At 38.6% G+C, this 21838-nt stretch overlaps 1 protein-coding gene across 4 annotated transcripts in view; it reads left to right on the top strand.

Annotated features, from left to right (window-relative positions):
* The window catches only part of LOC145540833 (uncharacterized), a 355745-nt gene that overhangs the window by 56473 nt on the left and 277434 nt on the right, over nucleotides 1-21838 (top strand). For 2 of the 4 annotated variants that reach the window (XR_014078585.1, XR_014078586.1), the window contains exon 1: nucleotides 13590-13642. The exons of the other annotated variants lie outside the window; for them this stretch is intronic. The gene's annotated coding sequence lies outside the window, so the exon portion shown is untranslated. Of the gene's footprint in view, nucleotides 1-13589; nucleotides 13643-21838 lie in introns of those variants that run through there. 4 annotated transcript variants of the gene reach the window in all.

Raw genomic sequence — 21838 nt, 5'->3', positions numbered from 1 at the left:
GGGCTCTGTCTCATTCACTAATGTGCAGCTAATGTCTAGGTTCGTACTGGCGCACAGTAGTCCCAATGCTTTCATTTATTTATTTATTTGTTTTGGCTGCATGGCTTGTAGGATCTTAGTTCCCCCATCGGAGAGTGAACCCAGGCCTTTGGCAGTGAAAACTGGGACTCTTAATCAATGGACCACTAGGGAATGTCTCTGCTTATACTGCTTTTAAACTGAGGTACAGCATACACATTTTTGAATAAATAAATGAATTAGTCAGTGTTCATTCTTCTAAATCAATACAACATATTTGAGATGCTCTATTCATCAATGAACTGGTGAGAGAGATTGCTTTGGAGACTATCCCTAAAGACTCAGTTGCTTAGAAACAAATGTCTGATTCCTACTTCACCAGGGACCAAGGAACCCCTTTTGGCCTATAATTCAAATGTGAAGTTTATGAAGGAGGTAGGTTCTGGAGGCTGCCTTTCTCAACAAGTTCCTACACAGCTGGCATGTGCCCCAGAAAGCCTGGCAAGGAGCTCTCCTTCACCATTGTCCTTGCTCTTGCACTCTGGAGTAGCAAGGAAGAAAGGCCTTGGCCCTAAGATTCAAACCAGTTATGTTTCCAGCAGATCCTTCTCTACATGTTGCTGACAGAACAGGGGATCTTTTAGTATATGTGCTGCCGAAGCGAGCACAACAGGGGATCTTTTGACTTGTAAGCTTCCATGGCAATACCTGCCCCATATCCTTTCATGTATGACACTGAGGTATTGGTATTCACCTACCTTGCCATTGTGAAGAACTCAAAAGTAAAACTTATCAGTCATCTTAAGTCATGACTTAATATCAAGATATGTTTGGAAACCTCATTGAATTAATTCCAGTTCTCACAGTGGGCATAGTATCCCAGAAATTCAAATGTTTCCCATTCCTGGTCCAGCCAGACCTTTCTATGCACTGTCCCTCCAATTTATTTAGGTTCACCTATATGTTTCTGCTTCTGCTTGGCTCCTGCCTGGCTCATCCTTATATTTTTTCCTTACCTAAGGAAATCTTACCTACCTTTAATAACTTGGTCAAAGCTATTTTCCTCTATGAAACCAAAATAGATCAACTCAATCCTCAATAATGTCTTCTTATCTGCCATAATATTTATTATCCTTATTGTTCTTTTTGGCACTTCAATTTTGTCTTAATGCAGTCTTGGGATATTGATTATATCGCTGTGTTAGTATTATTTAACCTTTCAAAAGATTATGTCATGTGTCTCCAAATACATCACATGCTTCCTGAGGGCATAGTCTGTCTTGTGTATCTTCATAGTCACCTGGAGAACCTAGCACCTGGGTCAGTAAATCATTTTTGACTGACTGGTGGGTAATAAAAAGAAGGTAAGATAATATCAAATATGGATTGAGTTGGTAAAAATAGATCAATAACATTAAAAACTGATACACTCCTATTTGATAGAAGATCTTGGTTAGTGGGAGGAAAATGTGTTTAGAATCATCCAGTTTTCAGATTTGTTCCTCCCACTGAATCATTTCAGTGTATAGTCTTCACCCAAGTGCTGAGGATCGGGGGGTGAACAAAACAGGAAAATGTTGACTTTTCAAGGGCTTAATATTCTAGTGGTAGAGGCTGATAATTTTTTTTAAATATGTATTACATTAGATAGTATAAGTATTATGAAAAAATAAGGCATAGAATGTTGAGGGACAGGTGCTATAATTATGAACTTAATTTTTTTAAATACAGATTTAAGTTCAGAATAGGCTCAATTATGTATACACTTGTGTACTATTGACTACCTTAATTATTCTATAACTTCTTTTTTCTATAAAATGGGTAAAATGAATATCTACTTCTACATTAAATGTTGCATGAGAATGTATAAAATTCTTGGGGCTTCTCTGACGGTCCAGAGGTTAAGACTTCACCTTCCAATGCAGGGGGTGCTGGTTCAATTCATGGTTAGGAGCTAAGATGACCAGGCTTTGTAGCCAAAAGACCAAAACATAAAACAGAAGCAGTATTGTAACATATTCAATAAAGATTTTAAAAATGGTCCACATCTAAAAAATCTTTTTAAAATTGTATAACCTTCTTGCCATATTGTAGGCATTTAGTATGTTGTGCCAAATATATGACTACATAAAAATCTGTAGAGATGAAATTACTCACGTATCTGCATAGTTATAATGGTGTTTACTTTTCCATCTCTACATCCTGAAATGTAGCCCCATGTTAAGACGTGTTTCAAATGTCACCACCTCTGTGAAGTGTTCCTTGAGATCCTCCAGTACAAACTGGGCTCCTTCTGTGTTCCCCAAACCTCGAGATATATCTCTCCTATCTGTGTGCATATTTGGCTTCCCTATTGGCTCAGATATTGAAGAATCTGCCAGCAATGCAGGAGATCTGGGTTCGATCCCTGGGTCAGGAAGATGCACTGGAGGCAGGAATGACACCCACTCCAGTATTCTTGCCTGCAGAATTCCATGGACAGAAGAGCCTGGCGGGCTACAGTCCATGGGGTCACAAATAGTCAGACATGACTGAGTAACTAGCACTTTCACTTTCTCATCTTCCTGCTAAGGCTGTAAATTCTCTAAGGAAAAACACTGGGACTATTGGAATTTTATAATTTTTAATGTGTTGCTTACTTACCATTAACTCTGTATTCAAAACCAACTCCCATGCAACCTACCTGAAAAGAGCCCCGATATTACTCCCTTTTCAATGGTACTACTCAAATATAAGCTATCACCATGTCTCCCTTGATCTTGACCCTGCAGCACCCCTTAACTGATCTACTTATTTTCATTCCTAACTTCCTTCACTTTATTTCTACATCACAGCCAAATCTATCTTCTTTAAATACAAATCTAATTAAGTTATTTTTTTCTTAAACCCTTCTATAGACTCTAATTAGATTTAGAATAACATGCAAGCTTCTTATGCAAAGCCCTTATGTGACCTCCTCCTGTCGGCATTTCACACCTTACAGCTCACCAGCCTCCTTGCTCATTGCTCTTCAGCTATTTTTTTTCTCTTTTAGTTCCTTAAATTTTCCTTTTTTTCTCTCAATGTTTTCTACCAGAAGCAATCTTTTTTTTTTTCCTTTTTTTCCTATTCTTTGCCCAAATAAAACTATAGATCATTCAGGTCTCACTTTAAAAGTTATTCCTTTAGAGAAGCATTCTGTAATTATTAATCTAAATTATTCCACCTATTCAAAACTCAATTATCTTCTTTATAGTTCTAACCACAATTAGTTTGTGGATTTTCTTTTCTACCCCTCACTGATCTGTAAGCTCCATGAGGGCAGGGCAACAACTATAAGGACAGAGACTTGTGGAATAAATTATTTTTTTAAAAAGACATTTTTTGATACCTGTCTGGTAGGGGCTATTAGTTATTTGCTAACTGAATTAATGTTTGTCTGATTTCTAAAATAATTTAAAAAGCACTCTTAGCATTATGTGTAAAGAGAGCCAGTGTCTGTAGAGGCTTTCATGTTTTCAGCTTTGGTTCTTAATGCAGAATACCTTCCTCTACCCTACTTGCCGTTAGCAACCGTGTAGCTAGAAACCGATGGTATTTTTAGCCAGTCTTTTCCCGAAAGCACATATTCCTTTTGTGTCCTGTTCCAATATCCTTTTACTAGGTAATCTGATGTCAGTTGTTGATTTCTGTACATGAGGTTATGTCTTTGTCTGCATTCTTGATAATGATCATACTATTTTAATTTATGAGATGGAGTGAGTCATGGGTTGTTGGTCAACTCAAATATGTTGCATGAAAAGATTAGTATGTAAAGAGGTTTCCATTACCTGGAATGAGAAAACGAACCAGATGAAATTTCACATGAAGAAATGTAAACACCTGCCACAATTCACTTAAAAAATACAGAGGATAGGAAGAACATAAGTTAAACTCAGCAGGGATGAAATAGGCTTGAGGCTTTCAGCTGGCTCAGAGTGTTTCAGGAATATAATACATATGGAGACCAGAAAAAATATATTTGCTTTAGAATTAATTAATAGAAGTAGAAATCGGAGACTGGAAGAGAGGCTTTTCCATTAGGTGGCCAGAAAACCTAGACTAAATAAATACTTTAGGACATGATAATATACGGATGATATTCACAAAGGGAGAAGACACGGAAGGTCACCAGGAAGGTGGTGGGGATAAAGGCACGAACCTGGAGTAGTAGAGACGCTTAGCCTTGGAGAGAGAAGGAGGACATAAAGCACGCAATATGTGTATCAGCGCAGTTGAAAGAGCAGAACTTTGGAATCCTTCAAACACTAATTTAAATTTAAACCTCTCTAGTTTTTTGATATATGGCCCTTAACCTTAGTTTTCTCATCTGATAAATAGGTATATCAATTTCATTAATCAGTTATGAGGGTAAAATTAGAGCAATTAGGCCGGAGGCCAAGATGTGCCAATTATCAAATAAATATTAGACTTCATTATCAATATTAATGCAAATAAACTTATAATAGAATGACTAGGCTTAAGAGGAATTGAGCTCCCTGTCCGTCTAGGAATTCAGAGATTGAATGAGCTCTTACTAGGGGTAGGAGAATGTGGAAGAAATTCAATATCCAAAGAAAACTACACCGACTTCTTAATCTGATTTGCTATTATTTTAAAATAACAGTATTTAACAGTGTTAGGTTGACTCATTGTAAAAGATCCTGATGCTCGGAAAGATTGAAAGCAAAAGGAGAAGGAGGCAGCAGAGGAAGAGATGGTCAGACAGCATCACCCACTCAATGGACATGAATTGAAGCAAACTCCCAGAGATAGTGGACAGAGGATTGTGGCATGCTACAGGCCATACGGTCACAAAGAGCTGCAGACTTCTTTAGCAACTGAACAACAAGGACAAACAGTATTTGGAGTGGAGAAGGGGGAGAAGAGAGAGAGAGAAAGAAAGTGAGAGATATCCAATCTTTAATGAGGTGATTCCCGACTTTCAACATGCTGTGACCTTTTTAGTCCTCTCATCATCTGAAATATATTTCCAAGCATTTTACAGACTACTTATTTACCTCGTTTCCCTGAGTCTGCTGTGCCTCAGACAAGTTCTTATTCCATGCCAGGCCTGTGTGAGACACTCGGGCCTCAGAGGCAGCACCCTAACACGTTCAGAAGAGCCCCATCTCTGGAGGATTTGGTCCCGCCTGCCTCCCCTCCTTCTCTTCAGCCCCTCCCACCTGTAATGGCTTCAGTCAGCAAAATCACCCTGGGGACAGATAAGGCTCTCGTAACCCGTGGCAACCAGCTGCCTTTGGATAGAAAATGGCTTTCCATAATTTCATAATGTGCTTCAGTGGAGGGGGCAGGAGAAGAAAATGGGAAAATAAATAAATAAGTCTGGCTTTGAAGGCTGTTGCACTCACACCAGGGAATGAAGGGTTGTAATAGTCTCCAAATTGGTTACACCACCCTTTCATAGGGAAATCACGCTCCCTTCTAATAAACTCAGAAAGGCCCTCCTTCCTGTGTGATTCAAAAGAACCCTGGGACTACCCACATTCTAATTATTTTTTTTTAACACAAGTGTGACAGCCCAATTTGGAGAGATGGGCTGACACCAACTCTAAGTTGCCCCCACATATTCAGACAGGCCCCAACGCTACTGAAAAATTATTTCCCAAATGATGTATCTTCCTCTTGCCTATTTAATTAGTCCCCACCACCCATATATTGTAAATCACAGAAGTAAGAACTGAAAGAGGCAGGCACAGTTATTTTGTTCAATATTTAATTGTATTACTATAGCTTCATGGATGGAAATGATCATCCAAGATAACTAAGGTCAATGATAGTTAAAGAGGGTCTGGAACCCAGGTCTGCTGATTTGCAGTATAGTATTCTCACATTTTTTTTTCTCTTAGACGATGTTGTATACTTCTTCTTTAGCTTTGCCCCCTGCGTACAGTTTCTCTTTATTTTCAAATTTTGCTAAATTTAATAGGTAATAGCTTACTGAAGAAGATAGGTATATATCTAGTAATCTAGCTTTAATAATAAGTAATGAAATAATAATAATGTGATATCTTTCATTTATTGAACCATATCTTTGTTCTAAGACTTTGTGCTCATCTAGGATTTCAGTGGCTTTAAGAACTGATTTCTGAGTTTTCAACCGATCTCTCACTGTTTCACAAATATTTGATTAAAATATCATTTTTACCTGTTCATTTTTCTTTCAGTAAATCCTTATTGAGGGCATACTTTGTGCAGAGTCCTGTAGTAGCTCTTTTAAGATCATAAAATAATCTATTGCAAACTATAATAATAAGAAGAATGATAAGCAACATGTACCACAAATGTTGTAAGTTGCATTTTATCAAAATGAGAAAATGATGATTGGCTGCTAAATTAACTTGTTTTATTTTTAAAAGGTAGCATTCAAATTCTTTCCACATTAGTGGCTCACTGAAAAATATTCTTTGATATTGCCAGGTGCATTGCTGAAAGACTTCTATTCGAAAGTATTTTCTGTGTTCTCAGGACCTCCTATCCTACCATAAAAATGTAGCTAAAAACAAATAGAATTCTGAGGTTGACCCACAAATAATGATCATTTAGAATCTCTCATTCCTATATTGTTTGTCAAAATAACTAATTTTTCATTTAAGAACTCACATTTATTTTAAATTTGTTATCCCCATTTTTTTAAAGAGTCCTTACATTTTGAATGTACATATGAAATGTTTACAGACAAAATAATATAATGAGGGGGATCTGCTTCCAAAAAAATGAGGTTGTGGAAGAGGAAAGATGAAACAGAATTGGCCATTAGTTGACTTATTGAATCTGAGTAATGAGTGCCTGGGGGTTTTTTATGCCATCAGTTCTATTTTTGTTTATATTTGAACTTTTCCATTATAGAAACATTATATTAAAAACAGGTCTTTTTCCCTCACCAAGAGACTTCAAAACATGTAAACAGCACACATTTTGGCTTATAAAATATATGTGTACTAGTAAAATGCTGGGTTTTGTTTTGTTTTATCATCCAGACACTACGTAAAATTTGCAGTTTTGCTTCCTGTGGTTGCTGAAAACCACCGTGCTACATCCGCACTCAGAACTGGAGGTCACCAGCATGACCAGCTACATTTTATGGAAAGGACAAGAGGAGGACCCAGGGGACTCTATGGCTTACCTAAGGTCTCGCATCCAGTTAGGGACTGAACTGGCATGGTGACCATTTTCCTAGCTGTGCCTCATCTGTGAGAAAAAGCAGGTTGTGCCTTAGCAAGTTCAATACCTGAAAGAACAAAAAGTTGTTGTCCTGTGATGGATTGTGAATGAGGTCTCCACACAATAGGCCTTTCCTAAGTCAAATGGCATTATCATCTTTTTACCACCCAAAGGTCCATGGCTAACTCCCTGCCTTTATGTGACATTAAACATACTAATAGGCAAAAAGCTATTTCCCGTGCAAACATAGGTTTATAGGGGAGCAATCAACAGGCATTTGATGTAGGTGGTGGCAAACAAGAGCTATTTGTTGATATTTTTTTGTGTTATTTTATGTACTCCTTGTGTGTTTATGCAATTTTTTTACATTAACTTCTTTAAATATATCTTCCAGCCAGCTATATAATTGGATTTTCTTTTGTTGTAAGAAGTGAACATAAATTACTCCTGTTGGGTGCAGATTAGGTTACAGGATTTTTTCTCTCTGTCACCGTCAAAACCTGGGTGTCAGAAAGCTTTAATATTTAATGCAGGCCTAATTAGTCTCTGTTGGGCCCAGGGCACTTAGCAAAACCTGACACCAGCCATAAAGTCAAGTTCATTTAGAGAGCATAATTACTAGTTATTTCTATACTGCAATAAATGCCCATATTAAAGTAGCCTTCCTCCTCACTCCCTGATTTTACAAGTAAATTGAAAAATAAAAAGAAAAGCCTTGGTTCCTGGTGACAGTGGACAAAGATTACGTAATTTGATTTTGGCTCTGACATGTGTGAGATAACTTAAAGAACTTGCAAGTATGTAAAAATAGAAGCAGAGATGGCTGAATAAACCTGGAGAAGATGGATCTCGAACAGGTTGTTAAAGGAAGTTAGAGATTCATCAGGATAAATTGCTGCCCATGCATTCTGAAACATCCTGAAAATAGCTTTTATGTACATCTGACTAGTCATTCAGAAAATGTGCATTGAAGGCTTATTATGGGCAGATATTCATACTAAGTCCTAGGGTTGCAATGATAAAATATAAGGATGTCTGCTCTTGGGGCATACATTTTAGCACAGAACCACAGAACTTAAATCACATATTTAATTCCTCTTTACACTTGTAAATATTTCTATAGTAGAGAGTCATAGAATTGAATTGATGCTCAAAGAATTGATGCTTTTGAACTGTGGTGTTGGAGAAGACTCTTGAGAGTCCCCTGGGCTGCAAGGAGATCAAACCAGTTAATCCTAAAGGAAATCAATCTTGGATATTCATTAGAGGGATTGATGCTGAAGCTGAAACTGCAATACTTTGGCCACCTGATGTGAAGAATTGACTCACAGGAAAAGACCCTGATGTTGGGAAAGATTGAAGACAGGAGGAGAAGGGGACCACAGAGGGTGAGATGGTTGGATGGCATCACAGACTCAATGGACATGAGTTTGAGCAAACTCTGGGAGTTGGTGATGGACAGGGAAGCCTGGTGTGTTGCAGTCCATGGGGTCACAAAGAGTCGGACATGACTGAGCGACTAAACTGATCTGAACTGAGAGAATCATAAGATGGTATGATAGCAGGGTGACCTGACCCTAACTGGGATTTCAAGAAAAGGCTTCCCTGAGGTGTGGACATTTTAACTAAGATCTGGAGAAGGAGAAAGAGTGAAGAGGAATAGGGATAGAGAGAGAAGAGCACAGAGAAGAAGTGGAACATGTTCATGGAATGAGAGAAGGTCTGAATGATGACTCCACCAGAGCTCTGGAACATCAGAGGGTGAAGGAGATGGACAGCAGATGATGCAAACCCTGATGGGCTATGTTAATGGCCTGATGAAACAATTAATTGCATGATTTTCTGTAGAATGTTTATCTTAGTTGGTACAATGCCTGTCTTATTTCCCTTAAAAACCTGACCTATTATACATGCATCAGCTGAGTGAATCCATTGAGTCAAGTGAATGATGAGTAGCAATCACATAGTCTGACATCGCAAACCCACATTCCAGCACTGGTTGCTTTCTTGCTCTGTTTTACAATTCAAAAATACCCTGTCCCTATAGGACATGGCCCTTGGTGCCATCACCTAAGGCCAGCACCAAAGACACTGTCCTTTAGACCCAGGGAAGCTGGCTTAGTCCAAATCCATCCTACTACTGGGTGCTAGAGCTGAGACAGAAAGAGAGGCTGTCATTCATTTAGAAAGGGAGTCTGAACACTGGAGCTCGTGCCTGGAGAAACACGTCTAACAAACTCCACAGCAATTCTTTCTCATCTTTCATCACCTTTTCCCTCTTGTCATCCCATAATACTGTCAAGTCTCGTTTCAGTCCTAGACTTCCTCTGTGAGGCTTCCTGGCCAGTTTGCTCTCATGAGCCTTTATAATTGCTGAAATCTAAATTACACATTTATCATTTGACTCTTCATGCCCATCTGTAGTCTTTTATTTTGTCTGGTGGTATCTTTCTTCTCTAAATAGAGCATATATTCCATGAGAGCAAAAACTGTGTTCTTTTTTCCCCTGCATCCAGCACACAAAACACAGGAGCAGCTCAATGAGCAGTAGTTGATGAGTTGGTCCCTGGGAGAAGCTGCAGCTCTCTGGCCTGAGAAAGAAGTATTCTTATCTTCCTTTGTGTTTACCTACAAGATCAAAAAATTCCCATTGGAGATTGACCACAGCTGAGTTGATCAGATGAATAGTGATCCCAGGGTAGAAGGTCTGATTTATCCTTAATTTATCTGCAAGACCTTTCTCAGCCAGAACCTGGAGCAATCTCAGGTGACCTTCTGAAGCAGCCCTTCTTGATGCTATCGATGGCCCTTTAATGGTCAAATTCAGTAAATTTTCCTCAGTCCTCAGACTTGAATCTCTGAAGCATTTCTCACTGTTGAACTGCCCCTACCCCCTGCCCCTCATTTTTTGGAATTCTGTCCTCTCCCATCTTAGCACAAGAATGTTTGATTATGATCCTATTTTTATCTTTGGGACCTTCCTATATGTGTTTTTCCACCCAAGTTCCTCCTCCTTTTATTAGTGTGCAACATTTAAACAAAATGTTTATAGTTTAAAAGGTAAAATAATTCAAGTTTTAAAAAGTTCTCCACTGCACTTCTTCCCAGAGTTAGCTTCTTTCAACTTTTTCTCATGATTTCTTCAAATACTTCTCTCTGTTCTAGGACACAAGGGCATGCTGCTTCATTTGTTTATAAACATGTCTAGCTGACTTGAAGTCATACTCTGAAAGACTTCGGTATTCTAACATGATCTGCCAGTTAAAACTACTTTGTCCATTCTTCTAATATATTTAGATCAGTTTTATATTTATAGTTCAGATTATTATAATATAAATATTGTTCACAGCTGAAGTACATAGCATGTTAGGATTATGCGTTTGTGTTCTCTGTGTGTGTGTATATATATGCACGTATATAAAACTTTTCCTGAAATTAAAATGAAGTCATTTTTTTTTTGCATTGGTTACCTTTCTGTGTTTTTATCACTAGTCCAGTTTCAACCGTTTTCCTCAATATACTGAAATACATCGGGCAACACTAGTGCATCGGTTCCTTTTCCTTTCCCTTGTCTTGCAGCCATGACCTTGGAGCCATTCATCTCCTCTAATCGGCACCATTTGTCCGGAAGCTGCTCACAGCTTTTGACCTAGGACACTCCTCAGTCGTTATACTGGCACTTACTTTCACCTCTCTCATGTTGAATTGCCAATTTCTTGCCTATGCCTTCTTCAAACATCCTCCATTCTCCTTAAAAACTGTACAAAATGATTGTTTTTGTGTTCTCCCCTGGATGCCTAAAATATTGTTATTATTATTAAATAATGGTTTGTATATAGAATTCTAGATGTTAAATGAATTTCTTCCAGGATTTTTAAGGTACTACACTACTATCTGGCAGATTCCAATATTGTTTTTAGAAAGCCTAATGCCATTCTAATTCCCAGTCCTTTTATATATGATCTATTTCATATTTTTTGGAAGCTTTAAGAATATTTGATTTATTTGTCATGTACTGAAATCTTATAATGATTATATTTTGATATTCTGGGCATTCCATGAGTGCTTGTTGAATTATTTCTTTGGTAAATACCTTCTTTCCATTTTGTCTGTTATCTGCAACTTACTTTAATCAGATATTAGATTTTCTGTATTAATCTTCTATTGTATATTTTATTTCCTATTTTATATATATTTTTCTACTTACTTTCTGAGATATTTTCTTTACTTTAACTTTGCATCATTCTTTTGAGTATATATATATATATATATATATATATATATATATATAAATACATATATACACAGGGATCTATATGTTTAATTTTTGCTTCTGTGTTTTCAATTTTCAAGATAATTTTCCTTTGCTCTATAACATTTTTGCAACATTTTGTGTATGTTCATTGGTGAAATATCTTTTTTTCTCACAAAGGAATGATTATATTTTTTCCAGGCTTTTCTTTGTGCTATTTACATTATTTTTATTTCCTTGGAGTTCCTTTTATAATACACATTTGTTTTGATCTCTTTCATAAGAGCTTTAATTTTAAATCTATATTTTATTTATACCTACAATCTCTCTAATCTAGCTATCTGTCTCACTAAGAAGTGTCCGTGCAGCAATGCATAGAGCGCATCTTGTACACTTGTGGGCTCTACTGAAAGGTGGCGGAGACAGAACTTGACCTTTATATTAGCAGATGACCGCTAACCTAAGTCTCTTCCTTTGGACCAGTCACTTTCCCGAGCGATGAGTGTCTGGAGAACATGAACTTTGTTTCCAGGATTCTGGAAGCCAAGTAGGGGCAGACTTGCAATCAGTGTGTGCGTCTTCCATGCACTGCTTTGTGTCTAGCCTCATTTCTGCCTGGTGTTCCCGAGAATGGGCTTCCCTCATAGCTCAGCTGGTAAAGAATCTGCCTGCAATGCAGGAGTCCCTGGTTTGATTCCTGGGTTGGGGAGATGCGCTGGAGAAGGGATAGGCTACCCACTCCAGTGTTCTTGTACTTCCCCTGTGGCTCATCTGGTAAAGAATCTGCCTGCAACGCAGGAGACCTGGGTTCAATCCCTAGGCAGGAAAGATCCCCCGGAGAAGGGAACGGCTACCCACTCCAGTCCCTCTAAATCAACCATTAAGAGACTAAGTCTCCTGTCTTGCTTTTTAAAAGCATGACAGACTTTTGAAGTTTTTCTGAGGGTCTAACTGTTCAATCACTGAGCGACGACACACACACACACAACCGCTCAACACATACACATTCAACCAACCCTCTTATTTACAGTTCTACCCATGGTTCCTGACTTCAGAGTTGCATATTGCCTGACTCCTCCAGATTTCCATGATACCAGTCACTCAGCCCTCTCTGATGGGCTCAATCACTACTTACCCACAGGCTGTTACTATTATAATTCCATTGACATTTCTCCTTATCTATCAACTCTTCTCTCATTCTCTTTTATGCCATAGATTTATTTCTTTTTTGGTCCATCAGTATCATTTTATCATTTTAGGAGGGTTTGAAAAAGATCGAGGAAAAGTCTGTGTTTAATCTGCTATGTTTAACCCCAAGTCTACAGTTTTCTTTTCCATATTCTTTTTTTTCCCTTTGAACAAGCATTTAGTCATAATGTACTCAGAAATGCCTTGTATGCATAGTCATGGCCCAAACCCATTTCACCAAACATACAGTTTTCTTCCAATTAGAACTCAAATGTTTTGCAAACATTTCAAGTTTATTCTGTCTGAAATAAGCTGAATACCTCATCATTCCTAATCACAAAATAAACTCTTGGTTAATATTTAACAGCATAAAACAAAAGAGAATTAATCATTTTGTGTTTTTAATGTGACCAGTAGAACTTGCAAAGCCTGTATTGGAACGTATCTATTTTTTCTTGTTCAACAAGTGATTGATGTGTGTCTGCTGTGTGAACACTGGCTGATAGACAAATAATACATTTAGTCTGTGCTTTACCAAAGCTCACACTCATAAAGGAAACAAAAACATAAGCAAGAAATTGCCATGTAACGTGATAAATGCCATAATGGGAAGATACACAGGGGTTATATGTGAAGGACAGACTTCCCAGAGACCAGCTCCTGAGAGGAATATTGAAGAATGCTTACACATTCTCCAGGTATTAAAGAACACTCCTAGCTGTAGGGGCTTCCCTGGTGGCCTAGCTGGTAAAGAATCCATCTGCAGTGTGGGAGACCTAGGTTTGATCCCTGGGTTGGGAAGATTACCTAGAGAAGGGAACAACTACCCATTCCAGTATTCTAGCCTGGAGAATTCCATGGACTGTATAGTCCATGAGGTCACAAAGAGTTGGACATGACTGGGCAACTTTCACTTTGCTGTAGAGACAGTATGTGCAAGTTCTATGACGCATAAAGAAGTGTGGTTCATTCAAAGGAATGGTGAGTAATTCAGTCTTTCTAGAGCCCAAAGTGGAAGAGCTGCATTGGTAGGAGAATGAACCATAGACAAATCCCAGGCTACCCATGAAGGGCTTTGACTGCTGCTCTAAGGAATTTGAGTACACGCCCAGATTTAATTTTTCCATTTGTTGAGGAACATTTAAGTCTTCCAGACTGATGTCAGACACTTGCATGTTTATATTAATACAAACACACACTTAAACACATGTGCTCACAAACATATACACATTCACATGTATCCTGTAACGGCCAGATTTTTGGATCCTTATATCCCCTGTGCTTGGCTGGGTAATGTTATCTGGAAGCAAATGAAGGAAAGGCAGAAATGTTGGGATGTGTGGTACAACGTAGGCAAAGAATCCCAACCAGGGTTGCCAGTAGAGTCCGTTCCACACGTCTTGGTGAGAATCAGCAAAATGTACGTATCTGGAGAATCTGAGACCCCAAAGGAACGAAGCCCATCTTGCTAACACTTGGATTTTCTAATTACAATGCATAGTAAGCTTCTTGCTCCTGGGACTGCCATTCGTAGTCACAGAAGCCTTCTCAGGTGATAATGCAGAGAGAGTAGGTACCCTGAGTGAAATCATCCTTCCAACTCTGGGAAAGAATGGGACTATAAAGCGACAGACAAGATCTGTTTTCCTGTTTTCTGGGGTCCTGGAAATGAAATACTCAAACCTGGGGGAAGTTCATATCAGGAAACCATGAGGAAACATTACGAATAATTTGAAGATGATAAAAGAGGAGAACATATGTGTGGACAGCCTTTCATAGTCACAAGATACTTTCATGCCCAGCTTTTAATTTGATGCTTACAACAAAGTGAGAGAGAGATGTCCATTCCAGGAAGCTGAAATCTTCTCAGGACCACACGTGTAGGATGGATGCCACTGAGCTTGAGGTGGAATCCTGAGTCTAAGATCTAGTGTTCTAGAATCTATCCATTTTTTCCCCATTTTTCTCTCTTACTGGGCGTAGGTATGTACAAGTTGTCTTGGGCTATGAGGATTCAGGATGGGTGATGCTTTCATCAGTTTTTTTTTTTCTTGGCAGCCATAATAGCTGACTCCATACACTGTTCCTGAGACAGTATCTACAAATATCGTAAAGTTATTAGAGCTTACATGCATTGGCCTTCATGGCAGCAGACAGCAAGGGGTTAAAGATGAGGCAGGAGGGAAGGTAATTGACATGTGGGCCTGTTGGTCTCTCCCCAGGCCATCTGGGAGCTTAAATAGCCAACAGTTAATTAAAAATAAACTGACACTTTACTTTAAGGATAGTTTTAATAACCATTTATAAATGTTACATTAAAAATTCATACACTGTTATCAACTCCTGCTAAGGATTTACAGCACAATGAAGGTGTTATGAATGTTTTATAGGTACTGGGGAGGCTCTTCCTGTAGAGATATTTTCAGAAGACTATTTGTCTTTTTCAGGCCATAATGTAAGTGCTTAAGACAACAGCAGCTTGTGGAATAAAAGCAGCTCCCAAAGTTCAGGTTGCGATCTTGTCCATGTACTTCTAACTGGTCACAGCTCTTTCCTTAGTTGCAGCATGTTCTTATCAGAGTGTGTGTTCCAAGTTGTGAATGATGTAGGGAGGAAACCCAACTGGCAGTGACAACTCACAATGACATAAGTGAAACCACCACCTAAAAGATCTTGCATGTCACTGGTGGAGAAAGTGAGCAGAAGCTAAAGACACAACACGAGAACTGACTGGAAAGTTATCCTAGCTGGTGACCTGTGGATTTTGCTAACCCAAGTATCTGTTTCTGCTTTTGGAAATTTTGTTGTACTGTGAAGCTCTGGATTTGTATCTTCTCTACTTTGGCTACATACTAGGAGTTTGTGTAAATTCTCTACATGTTCCAGATAAAGCTTTTCGACCATGAACTTGGAAATACGTGGGTTCCTTTTACAAATGGCAATTGAGCAGAAGTTAGGCTCAGACTAGGGACATGTCTCTTCCAGCTGCTACTTCTTTTTTTATTAAAAAAAAAAAAAAAAACCTTCAGGCAGGAGCCATGAAGCTGCAAATATTGCAGGAACTGAGGAAGAAAACCCTAAATTGTCTGCATCAGAGTTAATAAGTTGAAAGTACATTTCATTGTTCATGCACTACAGATTACAAACATCACCTCTCGTCTGTTTAGGGTTTATGATGTTACACAAATGCATGACTGGATTTTAAAGCCCTGGATAGTTGCCTCCAGTGGTGGCCCAGCTTTCCAGGTAAAGTCAAAGGAACAGAAATAGAAATCAGTGGTACATTAAAAAAAAATTTTGTTGTTGTCGTTGAGGATATCTAAGTTCTGTTCTCTTAGCAAATTTTACTTATACAACACAGTGTTATCAACTATTGTCACCAGGTTACACATCATAGCCTCAGAATCTTGCAGCTGAAAAGTGTACCCTTTTACCGACTTCTCCCTCTTGCTCCCATTCCCCAGCTCCTGGCAACCACTTTTTTACTCTCTGCTTCTGTGAGTCTGAATTTTTCTGTAAGGTTTCACATATAAGTGTTACCATGTTAGTCACTCAGTCTTGTCCGACTCTTTGTGACTCCATGGACTGTTGTAGTCCGCCAGGCTCCTTTGTCCATGGAGTTCTCCAGGCAAGAATACTGGGGTGGGTAGCCATTCCCTTCTCTAGGGGATCTTCCCTGCCTAGGGATCAAACCCAGGTCTCCCACGTTGCAGGCAGATTCTTTACCATCTAAGCCACCAGGGAAGCCCCAAAGTTTTACCATACAGTAAATTTAGTTTTATTTCTCTATTTTCCTTTTAGTTCTATAAGTACAGGTCAGTTATCTGAACTTCTTAATAGGGAATTTATGGACTACATTCAGTTCTTAAAGCCAGACTAACAGATCAAAATGTCAGCAGGAACCTACAGTTGCAGAAACATGGCACCAACTTTATTGACAATAACCTAAAAGGACTTAATATGAGAAATGAGTTTAGATAAACATCAGTTTATTTTTCAGGCACCACTGGTTTCCTAGATGGTGGGAAATTTTCACTTTATGTCATTGGAGCTCATAATATCCCTCCCTTTGCAATCATTCCATTCTCTGGGTGGGGTTTGCCTGTGTGGTTTTTTGTATCTATCAGACATAGTTTCCTATATTACTTGTGACATAGAAAATACAATATTACAGTTACTATCACACGTTACATACACACATCTGGAAACCTTGTCTTCTCTCTATGTATACTTTTTTGTTTCAGAACTTCTAGAAAAAAAAGCCCTTTCCTTTTTAAGCTTTCAAAATCATATCATTTAAAGTTGGATTAGGCAAAAGTCCTGTACTTCCTGGGAAAGCGGAAAGACCAAGATGAGAGAAAGTCAGATTGAGAGCAAGCGTGAGAGAGACAGAGGGAGCAAGGAAGGATGTGAGGACAGGAGACCGAGGCTGTTGTCCAAAGGAAGGGGAGGGAAGAAGGAAGGGTAGACAGAAAGCAGGGACAGAGACAAAAGGCAATTTTGCCAGTTTTCGGAACCAGTGAAAGTAATGCCTGTTTGTTACAAGAACAGCTCTGGAACCCGATAGGTGGGAGTCACTTTACAACACAGTTGAAAGAATAAGGCGTTGACTCTGTTGTGCTTGCTCTACCCCAGGGGCCAAGCTCTTGCCACATGTTCTTCCTTTAGAACTTTGGGAGAAGGGCAAAACACCACCCTCTGTAGGGCAACGCCTTCCTCATGGTGTTGTCATAAGAATCAAATGAGATAATGAATATAACTTAAAATAGCACCCTGTAAGCTACACATTTTCATACATAAGATATTACTGTAAAAGTAGCACTTTGTTACCTATCATTTTCATATGCAGTGTGCTATCATCCATCTAAAAATAAATTATGGGGACAATAGAATTGTATGTGAGGAAACAAAAGCAATGAACAATAGATATGTTGAACCATCCTCCACACTTCTCTTCATTTTTCTCACATCCCTTCTCTTCATTTTCCCCACCTTCCTTCTGAGATTTTGCTTGTAAAGCCGGCTTTCCCATTGCCATCCATAGGCTGCTACTTTGTTCTTTACAAATCTATATCTGGGAGGCCAAATTCACTAAAGCATACACAGGAGGGATTACTGCTGTTCTGGCTTCAAAAAAGTTTGTTTCATTTGTTTCATCCTTTCATTCAAACGTGCTGGATCAGACTCCCACTGCTCCTCAGCCTTATCAGCTACCATGTCTGTCATGAGTTTTCAGGCAGTGCAGAAAAAACAGAAGCACTTACTGCTGGCTGCATTCTTACCGTCCTCTTCACAGATGCAGAAATATTGTCTTTTCAGTGAACTATCTAAATTCCTTCCCACTCACACTTTCTCACATGGTAACCTATGGAAATATACCATATGGATGCATCTTTGCATGCATTGAAAAATAATAATTAGCCTTTAACACTCAAAAGTGTTGAAGTTTTACAATCCATGACTCTTAAGATAAGTGGAAAGAATACTGAACTTGGATTAAGGATAGAAGCCTGGATTTCTTTCTGTTCCTGCCAGTAACTGGCTGCTGACTGTGTGATCTTGAGACAGTCACTTCTTGTTGCCCCTAAGTTTTCCAAATATGAATTAAAGAGAGGAACTCAGTGGGGACAAACCGTTGGCAAGTGTGTTGCTACTTCTTACCTTCAAGCCCACAGAAGTCAATCTAATTAATAATATTAGAAATTCTATATATTCACTAACCATTTGGGGTTTAATTTTTTTGTCCTCCCAAATTGATATAATGAAATCCTAACCCCCCAAATGTGATCATATTAGGAAGAGGAGCCTTTGGGAAGGGACTGAATCATGAGGATGGAATCCTCATGAATAGATTCAGTGCCCTGATAAGAGATCCTGGAGAGTTCTCTCCTCATTTTCCATGTGAGAACACAGTGACAAGATAGTCATTCATGAACCTCTAGAACTGTGAAAAATACATACTTGTTATTTAAACCATTCAGTTGATGCTATTTTTGTCATAGGAACCCAAATAAACTAAAACACCAACTCCGTAATGCTTCAGACAGAGAAGAATGGAAGAATTAAGCTTTGAACTAAATTTTGAACATTGAGTAGGAATCATACAGGTGCAAATGGATGTAAAGCATCCCAGATGATGTCCAGTCATAGGACAGAGAGTCATATTTAGTCATTTATTCAACTATCCAACATCTATTGTGCTCAGCTGTGTCCAACTCTTTGCAGCCCCAGGGACTATAGCCCACCAGGCTCCTCTGTCCATGAGATTCCCCAGGCAAGAATACTGGAGTGGGTAGCCCCTTCCTAACTCCAGGGGATCTTCCTGACCCAGGGATTGAAACTGTGTTTCCTGCATTCGTAGGTGGATTCCTTACCACTAGTGCTACCTGGGAAGCCCACCCATGAAGATACTTACTTACTTGTACAAATGAAAACCACAATTTCTCAAGAGGTGGGTCAGGTGGTCGGGTATTCCCATCTCTTGAAGAATTTTCTACAGTTTATTGTGATCCACACAATCAAAGGCATTGGCATAGTCCATAAAGCAGAAATAGATGTTTTTCTGGAATTCTCTTGATTTTTCGATGATCCAGCAGATGTTGGCAATTTGATCTCTGGTTCCTCTGCATTTTCTAAAACCAGCTTGAGCATCTGGAATTTCATGGTTCACGTGACTCCTGGCTTGGAGAATTTTGAGCATTACTTTACTAGTGTGTGAGATGAGTGCAATTGTGCGGTAGTTTGAGTATTCAAAGAACCCGTTTATGAAATATGGTTCAAATCCCCAGTGGAAATCTGTGAAGAAAGTGGAGGAAGATGGTAGAATCTTTCTTCCAAAATAAAAAACAGAAAACCAAGTAACAGGTTCAAATTGTAGACCATTTTCATCCAGTAAATAATGATTAGCCCCAGCATGTAAGTCTTTTGATTTGGATCCCAGAATTCCTTCTACCAGATACAGCTACAATTTACTGAAAAGCACAGTCCAGTGAGAGATAAGGATGCTTTATTCCATTTCATTAAAATAAACCGTTGGGTGGAGAAGAAAAGATCAACAACCAGAAGTTAGAGATAATGGACTCATGGGAGATTTCAAAAGCCGTGTTTCAAAATTTTAGCTCTGAATATTACTAGTTACTTGCAGTTGATAGGAATCTCATGTACTTACAGTGAAACATAATAATTATGTATGTGAAGTAATTTATCTGAGTGCCTGGCTAATAAGTATTAATATATGAAAGGTACAAATAATTCTGCAAAAGTTTTATCCAATGAATTGCACCCTATCTCCCTTCCAGTTCCCAAAACCATAAAGTCAGTATTGGGTTAGCCAAACCAATGATAGATGATGCAGGGCTTTCAGGGCAACTTGTTCAATTGCTGGAGAACAGTCATTAGAAATGGTCTTCTCACACTGAGTTTACATGTGCCAGTGGCTATGTTCTATAGAAAATAGACTCTAGAATCTATTTATATTGATGGTTTCTTTAAATGCCTCATAGCTGCCTTCCTTGCTTTAAGCAGGGTTCTTAACTGGTTTATCAAATACTGATTTTTGAAGTTGTTTTGACGTTTTTGGTTTACTTTCAGTGCAAGTGAACCAAAAAAGTGAACAAATGATCCACTCTTAAAAAACTATTTTAAAAAAATCTATTTGATTATATTCAGCTCTATGTGCCAGTAGAAACCTGCAGAGTTCCCTTCTAGATGCACTGCTTCATTTGCTAAATAAAATCCACTTTGCTTTCTCACTTCTGTTTTATCCTCTTTTTCCCTCTCTTTCTCCTCTCTCTCTTCCACTCTCTCAACTTAATCATATGTACTCTGGGCTTCTTAGAGTCACACTCTATTTCTTGAGCTATTTTGTGCATTCAGTGAAATGGATTTACTGTGCATGACATCTTTAGTTGGTCCTATGACTTTCAAACATTTTGTCTTTTCAGAGGATGTACCAATGGATATAACCTTTAATTTTATCCTTGCTACAAGTCTGAGTTTTAATCAGCCTTTATTGTCCAGAAGCCTTCTCAATTTTATTCTTGACTGGTGGATGCTGAGAAGTTATTTCCTTTTCCAGTTATGAAAATCCCTATCTTAATGAATTTTCGCTATTTCCTTCCATTTTTACTTAGAAGCTGGACAATACTTTTCTGAAACCCTCTCTTTACTAATACATTGCCTGATGGAGCCAGAAGTATCAAATTCTCTTTCATGCATTTCTCATAGACCCAAAAGTTCATAAGATACCTCGTCTTCCTCCCAGGTTACCACATGTAACAGTTTTACCAAATGCTTTGCCTCTGCAAAATAGAAAATGCGATTTTTTCAACTTTTGGTCAGTTTTGTTACCACCCGTCAGACAATTACTAGGCCATTGTCATGTATTTCAAAGTTCTGTTGCAGCAGTACCAAGTTTCTAGGTTATCTTCTAAAACATCAGTCTGGATAAGGGAAGCTATTCTACAGTAAAAATCAGTATAAAGCTCTCAGTGAATTCAGCCAAAAAAATGTATTTTCACTCATGTTCCATGTCCACCTGAAGTCAGCTGAGGGCTCGGCTCCATGTCATCCTCAATGCATGATCCAGAATGATGAAGGAATTGCCACCTGGGTTCTGCTAATTTCTGTGCATGGTTCCAAAATCTCTGGCTAGAAGATACACAATTCCATTGGTCAAACCAGGTCAGATGGCCATAGACAACTTCGAAGTTGGGTAGCAGTGAAAGAATCATAGTGCAGAGGAGGAGCGAGGCACAGAGAATAAGAACCAAGAAAGTCTGATATCATAGAACCCAAAGGGTGCAAATATCTCATAAAAGAGAATACCATCATCAAAAACAAACATGAGTGACACGTGAAAATGAAGACGTATAGATAAAATGGTAGCACAGTTATTAATTCTTGAGGAACGATAAGATTCTAACAACTCGAATAACACTGAGGTAGAGAAATGTGACCTTACCCTCATGAATACAAGTTTAAATTAAACTAAACTGCTTATAAAATTGCCTGTAGTCAATATGAATTCTTCCACAGACTCAGGATTCCAATGTGTGCAAATCCGTATGTAAATTTTCAAATAAAATAATGTCAAGCGCCCACTGACACGTTAGCAGTAACTCCCACCAATATTTTTCATTCAGAGTTCCTCATTTCTCCAGGATCATGGAGGAAATT

Source organism: Giraffa tippelskirchi, chromosome 1 (genome assembly GCF_054371585.1).
Source record: "Giraffa tippelskirchi isolate mGirTip1 chromosome 1, T2T-mGirTip1v1.2.pri, whole genome shotgun sequence".
NCBI classification, from domain to species: Eukaryota; Metazoa; Chordata; class Mammalia; order Artiodactyla; family Giraffidae; genus Giraffa; species Giraffa tippelskirchi.
This window is presented reverse-complemented; position numbering and strand designations above follow the sequence as displayed.